The sequence below is a fragment of the Phascolarctos cinereus genome, unplaced genomic scaffold (genome assembly GCF_003287225.1).
Source record: "Phascolarctos cinereus isolate Bilbo 61053 unplaced genomic scaffold, phaCin_HiC Scaffold_1;HRSCAF=81, whole genome shotgun sequence".
NCBI classification, from domain to species: Eukaryota; Metazoa; Chordata; class Mammalia; order Diprotodontia; family Phascolarctidae; genus Phascolarctos; species Phascolarctos cinereus.
In genome coordinates, this window is record NW_027555514.1 from 188,255,599 (window position 1) to 188,262,368 (window position 6,770).

Below are 6,770 nucleotides of genomic sequence, written 5' to 3' on the forward strand. Positions count from 1 at the left end.
GACCCCTTTCAAAGGAGTAGGAAAAACTGTCTTCTCATATATGTTCTCTGGGGGCTGTTCTCATTTTTGTAATTGTGCACCATTCAATTTTTACTGTTTGTAGTTGTGGTTGTAGTCATAGTGTATATTGTTGTAGTCATTGTTATAGTTTTCTTGGTACTACTTACTTTACTCTGTATCAGTTCATGAAAGTCCTTCCATACTTACTCTGTATTCATCATATTTGTCATTTTTTACAGTGCAGTAATATTCATTGCAATCATATACTATAATTTGTTTAACCATTCACCAATCAATGGAGATCTCTTTGTTTCTAGTTCTTTGCTACCACAAAAAGTGGTGATATAAATATTTGATGTATAAGAAGCCTTTCTTTTTGTCAATTACATCCTTGCTGCATATTCTGAGTAGAATGACAAAGGATGACATTTTAACAAACTAACTTATGTAATTTCAAAGAATTTTCAAAAATAGATCTTCTTGATGCCCTGTTCCAGTAATAATATTCTAGGGTTCCTCTCTGCCACCTCTCCAACACTGCCTTGTCTTTTGTCATTTTTGTTAATTTCCTAGATGTGAGGTGAAACCTAGAGTTATTTTGATTTGCATTTCTCTTATTTTTAGTGATTTAGAATAGTCTATCTATCATCAGGTTTTAAGAGTTTAAACTTCTTCTTTTGAGAACTGTTTGTTAACATCCTTTGACAATACATCTATACAGAATGGCATTTGGTTACATACACCCACACATTTAAATGTGTATATAAATATGTATGTATTTATGTTAGTTGTCTGTACATCTTGGAAAAACAAATACTCATTTTAGGATTTTGATACAAAGATCAAATATCACTTTAAAGCTGTTCTGCTTGTCTGCATTTCCTTCAGAACTTCCTTCTGTTCTTTTCTGTGCAATTAAAAAAAAGATGTTTCAGTGATCCTTTTACATTTCTTTTTGGCAAAACAATTGTTAGCTACCTTCCCCCCTTAAAAACAAAACAACAAAATTGGATCCTTTTAAAAAAATAAGCATTGTCAAGTGAAATGAATCCCCATATTTACCATGTCCAAAAATGTATGTTTCATTATATGCCTTGAATCAATTAGTCCTCTCTGGGCAGCTGGGTAGCATTCTTCATCATCAGCTCTACGGAGTCATGGTAGGTCATTACAATGATCACATTCCTAAATCCCTCAAAATTGTTTTTCTTTATAAAGTTGTTACTGTATAAATTGTTCCCCTGTCCTTCCTCACCTCATTCTGTATCAGTTCATATAAGTCTTTCCAGATTTCTCTGAAACCACTCCTTTCATTATTTCTTGGTGTTTAGGCCCAATAGTGGTTGTCAGATGGTCAAATGCTCAGAGACAGCAAAGACATTGAGTGGATAGAGTTGTGGACCTAGAGTCAGGAAGATCTAAGCTTGAATCCTACCTCAGATATTTATCAGCTCTGAGCAAGTCACTTAGCCTCAGTCTCTTCATCTATAAAATGGGGAATTATAATAGCACCTACTTCAAAGGGTTGCTGTAAGAATCAAATAAGATAATATATGTAAAGCATGTTCCAAATCTTAAAGCACTATAGAGTTATTATTATTGTCTCATTGATACCTAAAGGAGGTAAAATTTGCTTCTGCATTATGTGGAAGAAAATTCTGTACTCCGCATTCTATTCACAAGCCTGTCATAAACAATTTTTATTGTTTAGCTTAAACTGCTCCTAAATATTTCTGCTTAGAGAGACAGCAGAGTTAACCTATGTCTGAAAATTTCTCTGTTGTTCTCAGACAGAATTACACAAGATAGAACAGGGTTACAGAGATCGGTGAAAGTTAATAATTTGCTTTATCAAACAGCTTTATAGTTACTTAACTTTCAGTACAACCTAGAGCCAAGGTGCTTAACTTGTTCTGTGACATGGACTCTGTTCTGGGGGAATCCTGACCCAGGTGAGTCCCATAGTAGTGTAGGTTCAATATTGGAACAAAATGAGAAACTTGTAGGTCATTTGACAGTTAACTAAAAGAGATATACTTAGCCCTAGTAGGTTATTCATCAAGAATAGGCATTGAAAAACTGAATTGATTCAACTGAGCAAAACTGCATGCAGTGTTCATTAGCCAAGCACCAGAGTATCCAACACCTCCTTCCCACCTCCCCTAACCACCATTCCTAGTAGCTGTTTTGTACCCAAGTGATGAGGAAGTAATGTCAACAGTTTGAGATCTTAGTTCCTTGAGCCAAACAAGTGTCTGAGTTAGGGGGACGACTGCTGCAAGTATGTGAAGACTTCCCTCATGAAGAATGGAGGAATGAGAACAATTTGTTCCTCCGGCAACGAAGGAGGCTGAAGCAGGTGCTGTGGAGTGCTTAGAGCTCGGTCAGACATAGAAAATGCCAAGGTCACCTGCTGCATCCCAGGCCATTGCCAGTGTCTCGACTTTTGTCTTGCAGCTGGACTCTAATGACTCTGGAAGAGAGAGTGAGGCTAATGACTTTGTGCAACTCTGCCTTGTAAATTCAATTCACACAGGAGTTTTTAAGATATCACCCATGATGTCATTGGTCCTCTTCAAAATGAAGGACAAACAATACAATTTCCTATGTCATAAACTTATTTGTATGCTAAACCAGAAAGGGTTTAGGGATTCCTAAATTTAGATAAATATCTATCTAGAAGACTTTAATTTCCAAGAAGGAAAAGGAAAAAAAAAATAATCTTAGCCAGGAGGTACTCTTGCTTTTTGTTAACCATAATCAAAAAACTGCCAGATTTGTCCTTACCAGTAAGTAACTCTAGTCTAACATTTATTAAGCGCCCTACTATATGCCAAACTTTATGCTAAGGATGCAAAAAGAAACAAAAGACAGCCTCTCTCCTCAAAGAGCTTGCAATTTAAAGGGGGCAGCCAACAAACTAATATGTACAAATAAGCTGTATACAAGATAAATAGGAAATAATTAACAGAGGGAGATACTAGAATTTCTGTAGAAGAAGAGATTGTATTTCAGATTTAAAGAAGCTATAGAAGTCAATAGGTAGGTGTGTGGACAGTAAGAGAAAGCTCCTGGAGCCAAGAAATAGAATGTATTTTTCTTGGAACAGCATGGAGGTCAGTGTCACTGGACTGAAAATAGATGATGGAGAATAAAGTATAAGAAGACTCTAGTTACTGTGTCCTAGAAGATTGGAGCTGAGATGGCTTGTGTGTCCTGAAAAGATAAATCTAGAAGCTAGTAGCAACACTGAACAGAAACTATGGGCTTAGCAGCCATCTCCAATCCAATGAGCCAATGAAGAAGGAAGCAAACAAACATCTTTTAAAAAACAATTTATTTTTAGTGTTCAACATTCACTTTTATAAGACTTTGAGTTTTAATTTATCCCCCTCCCTTCCTTCCTCCCCAAGACAGCATGTAATCTGATATAGGCAATTCAAGTATAATCATATTAAACATATTTCCACATTAGTTATGTTGTAAAGAAGAGTCAGAAACAAAGGGAAAAAAAACACAAGAAAGAAAGAAAGAGTGAGAGAGAGAATATAGTATGCCTAGATCTGCATTCAGACTCCACAGTTCTTTCTTTGGATGTGGATAGCATTTTCCATCATGAGTCTTTTGGGATTATCTTAGTTCATTGAATTGCTGAGAAGAGCTAAGTCTATGAAAGTTGGTCATTACACAATGTTGCTGTTACTGTGTACAATGTTCTCCTGGTTCTGCTCACTTCACTCAGCATCAGTTCATGTAAGTCTTTCCAGGTTTTTCTGAAATCTGGCTGCTCATCATTTCTTATTGCACAATAGTATTCCATTACATTCATATACCACAACTTGCTCAGCCATTCCCCAATTGATAGGCATCCTCTCAATTTCCAATTATTTGCTACCACAAAAAGAGCTACTATAAATATTTTTGAACATATGGATCCCTTTCCAATTTTTATGATCTCTTTAGGATACAGGCCTAGTAGTGGTATTGCTGGATCAAAGGATATGCACAGGTTTATAGCACTTTGGGGCATAGTTCCAAATTACATTCTAGAATGTTTGGCTCAGTTCACAGCTCCACCAATGATGCAATTTTCCCACATCTTCTCCAACATTGATCATTTTCCTCAAACAATAATTTCTTAATTGTCTACTATGTGCCAAGCACTGTGTTGAGTACTTTACAAACATGATCTCATTTAATCTTCACAACAACCCTGAGAGGTAGGTACTATTATTATCCCCATTTTATTGATGAGGAAACCAAGGTTCAAGAATGGTTAAGATTTTCCCAGGGTCACATGGCTAGTAAGTACCAGATTTGAACTAAGATCTTCCTAACTCCAGACCCTGTGTTCTATCCACCATGTCACCTACTACCTGGAGACACCTACACATCTAGTAGTCACAAGACTAGCAGCAATACACCCCAGGGGCAGCTAGATGGTGCAGTGGATAGAGTGCTGGCCCCGGAGTCAGGAGGACCTGAGTTCAAATCCAGCCTCAGACTAGACACATGACACTAGCTGTGTGACCATAGGTAAGTCTCTAAACCCCAATCACCAAAAAAACCCCAAAACCCCAATACACCCCAAAGTGATACCATGCTTAATGTGGAGTAAGCACAATGAGGGCAGCACAATGAAATCACTAGAGGATATGAGTGATTCTACAGCATCAGTCTGTGATTTGCTGCTACTGATTGGAGAAATGCAAATGAAAACAATTCTGAAGTACTACCTCACACCTACTACATTGGCTAATAAGACAGAAAAGTAGTGACAAATGTTGGAGGGGATGTGAGAAAATTGAGACACTGATGCACTGTTGTGCTTTAGTGCATGTGAAGTTGTGAACTGATTCAAATACTATTCAGAGCAATTTGGTACTATGACCAGATATTTATAGCAGCTCTGTTTATATTTATTGTAGCTCTCTGGTGGCAAAGAATTAGAAATTGAGGGGATGCCAATCAATTGGGAAATGGCTTGATTGTGATGGAATATCATGGTGATACAAAAAAATGGACGGGCTAGATGCTCTCAGAAAAACTTGGCAAGACTTACATGAATGGATGCAAAGTGAAATGAGTAGAACCAGGAGAACACTGTACATAGTAAGAGCAATATTGTAAGATGATTGACTGTGAATGACTTAATTATTCTTAGCAATGCAATGATCCAAGACAACTCTGAAGGACTTATGATTAAAAATGCTATCTATCCCCAGAGAAAGAACTGATGGAGTCTGAATACAGATTAAAGCATGATTTTTTATTCTTTTTATTTTTCTTTGGTTTTTATTTTGGTCTATGTTTTCTTTTATAGCATGATTAATATGTAAATATGTTTTGCATGACTACACGTGTTTACCTTCTCAATGAGGGAGATGGAGAGGAAGGGAGAGAATTTGAAGCTCAATTTTAAAAACAAATGTTGAAAATTGTTTTTACATATAATTGGGGAAATAAAATGCTAAATTAAATAATAGATTAAAGTTTTAAGCTTTGGGGATAAGAAAGAAAAGAACTGTGATTTTCCCCTCAATCTATGTGCTTTGGCCATGTGTGGCACATATATGCCCTCATGCAGAATTTAATCTTAGATTATAAGCTCCTCGAGAGAAAGGACTATCTTTCACCTCTTTTTGTATCCCTAGCCCTTAACACAGTGCTTGGTACATAGGGTTCTTAATAAATGTTGACTGATGATCCTTATGTATGCTCACTCTCTCCATTGATGATTAGTGTATTTGTGGGGCAATGTGCTCTAAATTATAGAGGGAATATTTTATCGTGAATTTTCTTACTGTGCTATTTCTTTAAATAGCTTTGATTGAACTGTGTAAATGCATTCATGGGGACTCATGAGTTATGGTTTTGAAAGGATGTGGATTCATAGAATCCCTTGGACCTAAGATTTTGGTGGCCTTGTGTGTGAGAAGGAAGTGACTCATGTGCTATGTTTTATTTTAAACCATGGTCCAGAAATTCAAGTCTCATTCTCAGACATTGTTTCCATAACCAAGTATCCAATTTTCCAGCTATAACTTTCATTTCTGAACCCTCTATATTTGTTTGGCAGTAGTGATTTAAAAACACTATGTATAGCCCTGAAAGTCTTAAATATTTCCCTGGATTTCAGAATTCATGGCATTGTATTTTGTTTCCTTATTTGAATTTGCCAAGTCTCAGAAACTTCTATATCATGTCCCAGATAATTAATTACTCTAGGAAGGAGTAGGCTCATTGGTCTCTTAGATTCCTTCAAGTTTTGTTTTGTTTTGTTTTATTTTTTAATAATAAAAAGCCACACCAATTCAACAATGGCCTACTCTGGCTCTAGGAGTTGAGAGAAATGGGCAAAGCAGTGACCTCCATTGGATAGAGAATATAAGAGAAAGGACATCTTCAGGAGGAGAACCAGGGACCACAGAAGGCTTGAAAGATGTGTTGAATATCCAACTAATAAATAACTTACTTTTTCATCATCTCAATGTGTATCCTGTCCCATGAATAAAAGGAAAAATCCCAAAGGCACAGTTATCATCATAATGATTATCATTCATCCATTCATTCAACAATTTAGTGAACACCTACAATGTTCAAGGTATAGATCAAACCCATAGACTCAGGTAAAAAGTTTTGAACTTTAATCCCAATTCTTCTGATTTGCTCAGCCCTGTTAAGTTACTCACCTTCCTTTCTGTAGGCAGGTTGTTTAATGACCAAACTGACTATAGTAAATAGTTTTTTATGGATGTATTAAGCATGGA